Here is an 11,146-nt window from a genome sequence, read left to right as displayed (position 1 = left end):
CTCATACACATTGTAATCTCCGGATACATACTAAGATAAAACAAAGCCTCTCCGGAGCATGAGATGTAGGGTTGTTATCTCCACCGTGAGAGGCCTGAACTCGTAAAAACCACCGTGTCACCCATATGCATCTCGATAGATCATGCTCCTTTATCCTACCCATCTCTTATTGTCGGAATCATTACCACGACAGTTGGCGCCCACCGTGGGGCATGGCGTTTACCGAGCCATGATGCAAATGGTTTTCTTTCTTCAATGTTCATCCGCCGATCAGCAATCATCAATGGAGGATCTGACCCAGGATGTTTCGGACATCACTCCATTCACAGGGGAGTCATGATACTCTTTGTATAGAAGGATCAGGAAGTTCCATTCCATACTATCTTATTCTTTACAGTCGATCTTTAATCTAACAATGGTTGTTTTTCTTCTGTATGTACATGTACTCATGAGGAGGATGGTCGCATCATCTTCTTCACATCAACCAGAAAGCGCGAACAACAGCAGCATGGAGGCCGAGATCCCGACATGGCCGGTCCACCTGAGTCAACTGCCGCCTGTCCGGCTTCACCGACCTCTGGCGCGTCATCTGCGTCGGAACCGCCCTCCAGCAGTGTTCCTGAGTCGCACGGCCAGCATAATGCGATGGTGCAGCACCCCTCCCTTTCTGCTCAGTAGAGACACAAGCCTGGCCGGCAGCGCGGAACTCCTCGGTCCGGTCGCCCGCTCGGCAGTGATCTCCATGGTGGAGGCGCCTCTCCCGCTGGCGTCGCAGGCGCGATGCACTCCTCCCTCATTAGCTTCTCAGGCGTGGTTGTTGCGGCGTACGCGCAGACCCTGTGTGGTGCGGAAATAGGAAGCCGGTCAGGCCTCCGGGCGCGGCGGTTCTTCCTCCGTCGCTGTCTGCTTGCCATGGCCATTTTTCCTTTAACCATGCAAGGTGAGTGGGCCACCTTCCCCTTGATTACCTGCATGCAGGTAAATGCCCGCAAGTATTATAGGAAACCAAAGGACATGGTGATCTTTAATGTCAGATTAATTGGTTGCCTCATTAAGCGGCCAATTGATGAGGATTACTAACGCCACTTAATTGCTGCGGCCAGAACCAGGAAACTGTTTCCACGACTTCCATAGTGCTAGCTTGTAGGGTCACCCGATGGATCTTCCACTCGGACAGCTGCGAACCAGATTCGCTCATAGTTCAGACAGATGAATCCACTCGGTGACTCGGACACAGACTCAAGTTCATTCGGTCAACTACTAATATGCAGGGTAACTCGGATGGAGTTTGCGTCCAGACGACTAACTTGTAGGGACATTTTTGATCCAGCAGAAAATATATTTGTCGGCGTTCTGGGAACGGGGGTACCCAGACTTGCCTGCCTGTGGCCTGTGGCGTGGATCAAGGAGTGGCCCGATACGAGCCATCTTCATCAACACAAGCTCAAGACCCTCGTGAGGGGCCAAGCCTCGTGGGGCGGACGATGGGAAGCTTCCTCAGACACGGCCTCGTCAGGCTAGCTCGCGAGGAGGCGGAGAGATCAAGGCGGGGTACCTCATGAGGTGCCCGTGATGCAAGCCATGACGACCAAAGCCAGGCGGGCGCCAGGAGGGCGCCAGGCAGGCGCCGACCTGCGCAGAGTCCTTGTTTCCTCTTTGGTGCAAAGGGAGCAAGCGCAGGCAAGAGTATCAAGCAAAGGCAACCATTTCAGTGTAACAAGATCAAGACCAGCAGAACGGCAGGATGGAGGTCATCGTGGAGCCCAAGCCGGCGTCATCGTTAGAGTCTTTGGCAGGCGAGGACCGACTTTAGTCAGGATAAGTGTACTAGATGTTCCCCTTCAAAATGGCCAATTGTTGGCGCCCTTCCCGCTCAATATTTGGGAAGAGGACCAGGGCCTTGCTCTATAAATAGTGTTGGAAATATGCCCTAGAGGCAATAATAAATTGGTTATTATTATATTTCCTTGTTCATGATAATTGTCTGTTGTTCATGCTATAATTGTGTTATCCGGAAATCGTAATACATGTGTGAATATATAGACCACAACACGTCCCTAGTGAGCCTCTAGTTGACTAGCTCGTTGATCAATAGATAGTCATGGTTTCCTGACTATGGACATTGGATGTCATTGATAATGGGATCACATCATTAGGAGAATGATGTGATGGACAAGACCCAATCCTAAGCGTAGCACAAAGATCGTGTAGTTCGTTTTGCTAGAGCTTTTCCAAACGTCAAGTATCATTTCTGTCGTGGAAATATCACGTCAGATGTCCTCGTGTAAGGACTTAGTCGTGGAGCCATCGCGACGGGTTAGCTTAAAGGGGTTAAACCGGACTAAAGACACGAGGGATTTTATACTAGTTCAGCCCCTTCGATGAAGGTAAAGGCCTACGTCTAGTTGTGATGTGATTATTGGGGTCTCGCTAACCAGGGAGCTAAACAAGCTATGCCTGGCTATCGAGTTGTGTTTCTTGTGCCTGAACCGCCGCCGGGTAGTCCCCTTATATACACGGGTTGACGCCCAGCCGGTCTACAGAGTCCCGAGGCCGACTCATACAAGTGTTCGGCTCGGTCTCTCCTTTCCTCATCTTACAACACAAGTTACATGACTATGGCGGTTTACCACTACGGGCCCTAATCCGCCCTTGGGCTCCGGGCCTCTAAGCTTCATAGTAAAGCGCCACCTCCCGAGTCTTCGTGAGGCTTCAATATATTTGAAGGTGAACCGGCCCCTCCTGGGCGGTTTACTCTTAGTAGTTATATCCCCAACATTAGGCCCCAGATTGATTTGAACTTGTTCATGTCAACCTTCAGTACTTTTAGAAAAATCATGTGATCCTCCTTCATCACTTCTCGTAAACCGCCATGATGTCTTCCTTGAGATTTTATTAAACCACCGTGACGTCATCTTCTGGACACAGCAACAGATCATCATGACGTCATCTCTGTAAAAACGAATAAAAAGATTCCTCTTATTAATGCCATCCCGGAAATCGAGGCGAGAGCTATGCCACTCGCCGCTTTTGACTCCTTGATTTTCACGCTGGTCTTTATTCATTTTCCTTATAAATAGACCCGAGGGCCCTTTCTTTTCATCCCCTTCCGCCCTTCTTCTTCTTCCTCGCGACGCCTCAGCTCTGAAGCTCCGCCGCCGCCCTCGACCTTCGAACGCTGCATTACCAGAGGTTGCTGCATCAACCTGGTTGTACCAGATACCTTCGATGTTCGTCCACTGTCCTGCACATCCGGTAAACCTTCTTCCTCATAACCCTAGATCTATCTCTTAGGGCTCCTATTTTCATCTGTGTTCATAGGTGCTCATCCCTAGTCTCTTCGTATTCACTTCTGTCGTAGCTTTTTGGACTCAACTGTAGCATAAATCCCGTGCGGTAGTTGTTCCGCATCCAGTTTAGTACTTAGTAGGTCTCCCTCTTTATACAGATTCCCTTAATAGAGCGTACGAACTTCTCTGCTCTGTTTAGCACTTTTATAGATCGCAGAAAATTTTCTTACTGAAACTTTGGTAGATCCAAATTAATTCCGTCTCTGTGTGAAACCTGTTTCTGCCAACACTTAGCAGATTTTGAACCCAGGCCCTTCTACCTACGGGCGGTTTAACTTTTGATGACAATCCGCCATATACCATTAGCCCTCTCTTAAACCACCAACCGATCTTATCAGCAACTTGCTGGGTTAACACTGAAAAATACACTTAAACCGCTTAAATTGTGAACCGGCATTTATTCTTCCTTGCAGCTTTTTCCTCCGGAATGACCAAACAATTCTTTGCCTATAATTGGGTTCTGTCCAAGATTACTGATACTCAAATCAATGGATATGTCACCACTGGCGCTTTAGCCTCAAAGAGGGTGCTTCACTGGCGAGTTCCAGGCTCTGAATGCCCACCTACGCCTCAGGATGGAGAAGTGATTGTTTTTATGCAACACCTAGACCGGGGATTCAGCCCGCCCGGATCAAAAATTTTCCGGGATGTCCTCGCAAGCTTCGAGCTCCATCCACAAGACATTGGACCGAACTCCATGTCCAATATATGCAACTTTCAAGTCTTCTGTGAAGTTTACCTCCAAGAAGAGCCATCTGTGGAGTTGTTCCGGGATTTCTTCCACTTGAACCATCGCACAGAGTTCTCTGATGGTCCCAACACAGAGCTTGGTGGCGTCTCAATTCAGAAACGGAAATAAGTTGACTTCCCACATGCCAAACATCATAGCCATCCTAAGGATTGGAACCAGACTTGGTTTTACTGCTGAAACACTGCCCGTGACGGAGAAAATCCTCTGCCGGGTTACCGTCCACACCGGCTTAGCAACAACCACCCATTACCTTCACGCTTATCCGCCGCAGAGCAAAGAGCGTTTGCTCCTCAAATAGCCAAGGTCCGGGCCCTCATGGCCAATGGCTTAACTGGCATTGACCTCGTCCGCTGCTGGGTATCTTGGGGTATTTTGCCCTTAAGCTGCCGCCCCGGATTGATGCATGAATACACTGGCAACGTCAAAGACCCTCAATGCTATCATGAAATAGTAATGACGGACCTTGAAGTTACTGAATCTGCAAAGAAGATGCTTGATGAAACAATCTCTGCATGCAGTCAAACCGGATTGGCACCTTTTTACGTCTCCAATCCTCCACCAACTGTAAAGTTTATCTTAATATTTCTTGATTCGCCTCTGCTTTAACTGTGTGCTAACATTTCTTTGCCTTAATGTTATAGGCTAACAGCTCCTTCTGGAAGGGACTAAACCGGCCAAGGCTCGTCCAAAAACCAAGGTTATCAAGAAGGTTCCCAAGAAGAAAACTGCCGAGTCTTCTGATCCGCCAGAAGACGAGGAATCAGACGCAGAGGTAAAATTTGACTTACTTGGTTCCTTTATTCATACATCCTATTGACAATGATTGTTCCCAGGAGGAAGTTGAAGCCAGCCACACCGACAATGCTGAGGTAATCACCCTTTCTTGCGATTCTGATCTTGTGCCGGTTCAAAAAGTTCGCCGCACAATCCGGAAAGTAAAACTATCTCACCCTCTTGCTCATTTGGATCCCCACTTTTCTGTGAAGACACAACAAGCTGCAGAACGTCGCACAACCCGGCATAGTGGTCAACAAATCACCTCATCCGGTTTACCAGATACACCAACCCGGAAACATCGTCCAGAGGTGACTTATTCTCCTGAAAAGCTTTATCCTTTGAAGGGTTTCTTCTGATGCCCACTCAATCCGTCTGATCCAAATTATCAGGCATCTTCCAACTCGTCTGGCGGTTCGTCAACCACTCAGTTGCCTCCCCTCAAGGTCGTCGCTGGGTAAGTACACTTTCTCAAGCTGTTTGTTCACGCGTCGGTTTATCATATTTTAACTTTGGATGTTTGTAGCGCCAAGGCCCGATTGAGTAAAAAGGCCAAGACCAGCGGCCATGCTAACGAAGTTGATCCGGAGAAGATTCCTGAAGACGAGGGCGAAAATCCTGAGATTGCCACAGACCACTCTGCTCTGGAAAATCCAGGTGCTGATGCTAATCCGCCAGAGGCTGAACCGGAGATACAGGCTGATACATCAACTCCTGATGCCACCCTCCAAATCCAACTGCTGATCCGCCAACCCCTGCTACCAGGCCGCCGAGCCCTGCCACCAAAGCGCCAAGCCCTGCTAAGGAGAATATCAATCCGTCAAGCCCCTCCAAGGACGATGACGTTGTTGTTACTGGTATGGCATATACCGCCCCAAGAAATCCAGTTGTTTTATCCAAGCATACCGCCAAGGATGAATTTGCGTTTATGAATAAGGGGAAGAGCAAAACTGATTTGTCAGACTATGCTGATTTATCTGCCCAAGACCTTCATTCCGGCTTCTTAAACCATCTCTTCACCAGCCGAGACTATGAGTCCGGTTTGGTAAATTTGATGAAAGAGCGCTATGAGGTAAACCGTTGAATCCTTTACTCTACCTTCATTGCATTGTAGCCCCCAAGGGCCGGTTTGCCTTTAGAAAGTCAAACCGGGACTTTGCTTATTCCAAACTGTACCTTGTTAATTTCCTTTGTGCATTTTTGATCAAATACACATTAGCCCCCAAGTGCCATGGTTAAAACTTGTATTAATCCGTGGGACTTCAATAATAAGTAGAAAAAAGTAATCCTCACCCCCAAGTGTCAAGTGTATAACTGGTTATATGCTTGGGACTTTCAAAAAAGGTATTGATCTGCTCTCCTTACTGTTGCAGAGTGAGATAAATCAACAAGTCTCTTAGATTGCCGATCTTCAAGAAAATTTGAAAACCCAACAAACAGAAACCACCAAGGCCAGGGAGGAATTGAAAACTCCCTTAACCACCAATGAACATCTGAAAGAGTGGTTCAAGTCCGAGCAGACCAACAGGGATTCCGAAAAAGTCGGTTTACTGAAGCGGGCAGAAGATGCTGAATCAGTTCTTAAACCGGTGATAGAAGAGCTTACTGGATTAAAGCGCCAAATCAGTGCCATGACCTCTGCAATATTTGGTAAGTACTGTTTGCCAATGTTTTATGAATACTCCGCTTTGAAATTTTGTTGGTTTAACTTGACATCCTTAAACCGTTGTAGGTGGCCGCATTGCTCAGCTGGGCTCTGATATGTGGAAGAAGCTCAAGGCCGCCTATACGCTGATTGAACAGTTGTATGCCGGTGCCCAACAAGTTATCTGCGCAACTTCTTACGACAGTGCAGCTCCGACACTAATCAAGGACACTCTGGCTAAGTTATCTATGACGCCAGCTCAGATAGAAGAGATGAAGCGATCCACCGTCAGGGCTGGCGCTTTGTTAGCACTGACCCGAGCCAAGGCATGGATAGCCGACCTTGATCCGGTTGATATCGCCAAGGGCTTTCCTAGTGAACAGGAAAATGGGGCAATATTTGACAATGACGCCCTTAAACGTGTAACAAGGGAGATGCGTCCTCTGGCGAGTCAGTTGGCTGAAGAAGCAAACTTGATGGTTCACCGGTCTTTCTATGATGCTGACAACAAATGGATTGAGGCTGTCATTCCGGAAGTGCAAAACTTGCTGCTGTGTCAAAGTTATTTGAAGAAGATCCCTGGCCCGCCGTGTCTCAACCACTGCCGGCGATTCACCTTCGATCAGAATAGCAGCCAACCGGGATGCTGCTGCTATCATATTATCCAATGGGGTAGAAAAGTGACCCGACGGCGATGTGGTGTACCGCGGCGGGTTGTCCGTACACTGAGGCGGCCCCATCATCTGAGGTTGATCCAGAGCCCTGGTCCTTGGATCGGTATTCCGGTTTACTGCTGGCGGGTTACTAGTTCCTGCCCCCGGCGTTCCAAAGAGATTCATTGCATTGTAATCCACTGGCAAGCGAGATTGATCTTTCCTCCTAGACACTTGATTTAAAGTGTTCTGATCCATCAAAAGCCGATAATTCTCAGCTTGAATTCTTTGCGCCTGGGCGTCTAAGGAGGCCCGCTCCTCAGCCATCCTGGTTTCCTCAGCTGCTAAGTCCGCTTCGGCTTGTGTCATGTGTATTTGATCCTTCAGGCTAGCAATGTCCGCATTGTGCTGATCCTGCGTTGCTGGTGTAACTGTGGTGGTTAGCAAGACCACCCAGGCATCCATCAAACCAGAGAGAACTTGAGCCGGCCGGTGCACAAAGCCTCCTACCCCTGCTACTGGTCCAGATGCCGCTGCAGTAGAGTTTTGCAAAGTTGGTTGTGTTCCAGCCATGAAGATTCCAACGTGGTTCGGCGTTTCAAGGACCTCCAGAATACCGGTGCCATCGGAATACCCTTCAAACACGCCATCCTGAACTTGGTAAAAGGATTCGGCTTCACCAGATGATTCTCCGTCGGAATAAGCGATCGTGTCACCCTCAGACACCGGTTCAGATCCGATCCCGTGGACACATCCTATGAACGCACGCTTCATGGGAGTCTGAACCCGGGCGGGACTTGCACGCTGAGCCGTCTCGACGAGGTCGGTGCAGATGTCCGGCTCAGGGCCCGGTTCTCCGATCTTACCAATGAAGACGTGAATTCCGCCGAAGGGGACCCGGTACCCGTACTTGATTGAGCCGGCCTTGGGGCCCCAGCCTGCATCATCGATGTAGAGCTTGCCGCGACGACTCTTGGTCATCCGGCCCATCACGTATCCCTTGAGTCCTTCAAAGCTGCCCTTCAAGAACTCGAAACCATCGTGCGATAGCCCCACGGTGGGCGCCAACTGTCGTGGAAATATCACGTCAGATGTCCTCGTGTAAGGACTTATTCGTGGAGCCATCACGACGGGTTAGCTTAAAGGGGTTAAACCGAACTAAAGACATGAGGGATTTTATACTAGTTCGGCCCCTTCGATGAAGGTAAAGGCCTACGTGTAGTTGTGATGGGATTATTGGGGTCTCGCTAACCAGAGAGCTAAACAAGCTATGCCTGGCTATCGAGTTGTGTTTCTTGTGCCTGAACCGCCACCGGGTCGTCCCCTTATATACATGGGTTGACGCCCGGCCGGTCTACAGAGTCCCGAGGCTGACTCATACAAGTGTTCGGCTCGGTCACTCCTTTCCTCATCTTACAACACAAGTTACATGACTATGGCGGTTTACCACTATGGGCCCTAATCCGCCCTTGGGCTCCGGGCCTCTAAGCTTCATAGTAAAGTGCCACCTCCTGAGTCTTCGTGAGGCTTCAATATATTTGAAGGTGAACCGGCCCCTCCTGGGCGGTTTACTCTTAGTAGTTATATCCCCAACATTTTCCTTAGACCATGAGATTGTGCAACTCCCGGATACCGTAGGAGTGCTTTAGGTGTGCCAAATGTCACAACGTAACTAGGTGACTATAAAGGTGCACTATGGGTATCTTCGAAAGTGTCTGTTGGGTTGGCACGAATCAAGACTGGGATTTGTCACTCCGTCTGACGGAGAGGTATCTCTGGGCCCACTCGGTAATGCATCATCATAATGAGCTCAATGTGACCAAGTGTCTGGTCACGGGATCATGCATTACGGTACGAGTAAAGTGACTTGCCAGTAACAAGATTAAACGAGGTATTGGGATACCGACGATCGAATCTCGGGCAAGTAACGTACTGATTGACAAAGGGAATTGTATACGGGGTTACTCGAATCCTCGACATCGTGGTTCATCCGATGAGATCATCATGGAACATGTGGGAGCCAACATGGGTATCCAGATCCCGCTGTTGGTTATTGACTGGAGAGTCGTCTCGGTCATGTCTGCATGTCTCCTGAACCCGTCGGGTCTAGACACTTAAGGTTCGCTGACGCTAGGGTTGTAGAGATATTAGTATGCAGTAACCCAAAAGTTGTTCAGAGTCCCGGATGAGATCCCGGATGTCACGAGAAGTTCCAGAATGGTTCGGAGGTGAAGAATTATATATAGGAAGTCAGGTTTCGGCCATCGGGAAAGTTTTGGGGGTCACCGGTATTGTACCGGGACCACCGGAAGGGTCCCGGGGGTCCACTGGGTGGGGCCACCTATCCTGGAGGGCCCCATGGGCTGAAGTGGGAGGGGAATCAGCCCCTGGTGGGCTGGTGCGCCCCCCCTTAGGCCCCCTTGCGCCTAGGGTTGGAAACCCTAGGGGTGGGGGCGCCTCCACCTGGCTTGGGGGGCAAGTTTCCCCCCTGGCCGCCGCCCCCCTTGGAGATTGGATCTCCTAGGGCCGGCACACCCCCCTAGGGGCCCTATATAAAGTGGGGGGGGGGGAGGGAGGGCAGCCTCACCCCAAGTCTCTGGCGCCTCCCTCTCTCTCCCCGACACCTCTCCCTCTCGCAGTGCTTGGCGAAGCCCTGCCGAGATCGCTGCTGCATCCACCACCACGCCGTCGTGCTACTGGATCTCCATCAACCTCTCCTTCCCCCTTGCTGGATCAAGAAGGAGGAGATGTCTTCCCAACCGTACGTGTGTTGAACGTGGAGGTGTCGTCCGTTCGGCACTAGGATCTCCGGTGATTTGGATCACAACGAGTACGACTCCCTCAACCCCGTTCTCTTGAATGCTTCCGCTCGCGATCTACAAGGGTATGTAGATGCACTCCTCTCTCTCGTTGCTAGATGAACTCCATAGATCGATCTTGGTGAAGCGTAGATTTTTTTTATTTTCTGCAACGTTTCCCTACAGTGGCATCATGAGCTAGGTCTATGCGTAGTTTCTATGCACGAGTAGAACACAAGTTGTTGTGGGTGTTGATTTTGTTCAATATGCTTACCATTACTAGTCCAATCTTGTTTCGAAGGTATTGTGGGATGAAGCGGCCCGGACCGACCTTACTCGTACACTTACGTGAGACAGGTTCCACCGACTGACATGCACTTGTTGCATAAGGTGGCAAGCGGGTGCCAGTCTCTCTCACTTTAGTCGGATCGGATTCGATGAAAAGGGTCCTTATGAAGGGTAAATAGCAATTGCCATATCACATTGTGGTTTTTGCGTAGGTAAGAAACGTTCTTGCTAGAAACCCATAGCAGCCACGTAAAACATGCAAACAACAATTAGAGGACGTCTAACTTGTTTTTGCAGGGTATGCTATGTGATGTGATATGGCCAAAAGAATATGATGAATGATATGTGATGTATGAGATTGATCATGTTCTTGTAATAGGAATCACGACTTGCATGTCGATGAGTATGACAACCGGCAGGAGCCATAGGAGTTGTCTTAATTTATTGTATGACACGCGTGTCATTGAACCACACCATGTAATTACTTTACTTTATTGCTAAACCGTTAGCCATAGTAGTAGAAGTAATAGTTGGCGAGACAACTTCATGGAGACACGATGATGGAGATCATGATGATGGAGATCATGGTGTCATGCCGGTGACGATGATGATCATGGAGCCCCGAAGATGGAGATCCAAAGGAGCAAAATGATATTGGCCATATCATGTCACTTTTCGATTGCATGTGATGTTTATCATGTTTCTGCATCTTATTTGCTTAGAACGACGGTAGTAAATAAGATGATCCCTCATTAAAATTTCAAGAAAGTGTTCCCCCTAACTGTGCACCGTTGCGAAAGTTCGTTGTTTCGAAGCATCACGTGATGATCGGGTGTGATAGATTCTAACGTTCACATACAACGGGTGTAAGCCAGATTTACACACGC

Source organism: Triticum aestivum, chromosome 6B (assembly GCF_018294505.1).
Source record: "Triticum aestivum cultivar Chinese Spring chromosome 6B, IWGSC CS RefSeq v2.1, whole genome shotgun sequence".
Classification (NCBI taxonomy): Eukaryota; Viridiplantae; Streptophyta; class Magnoliopsida; order Poales; family Poaceae; genus Triticum; species Triticum aestivum.
This window is presented reverse-complemented; position numbering follows the sequence as displayed.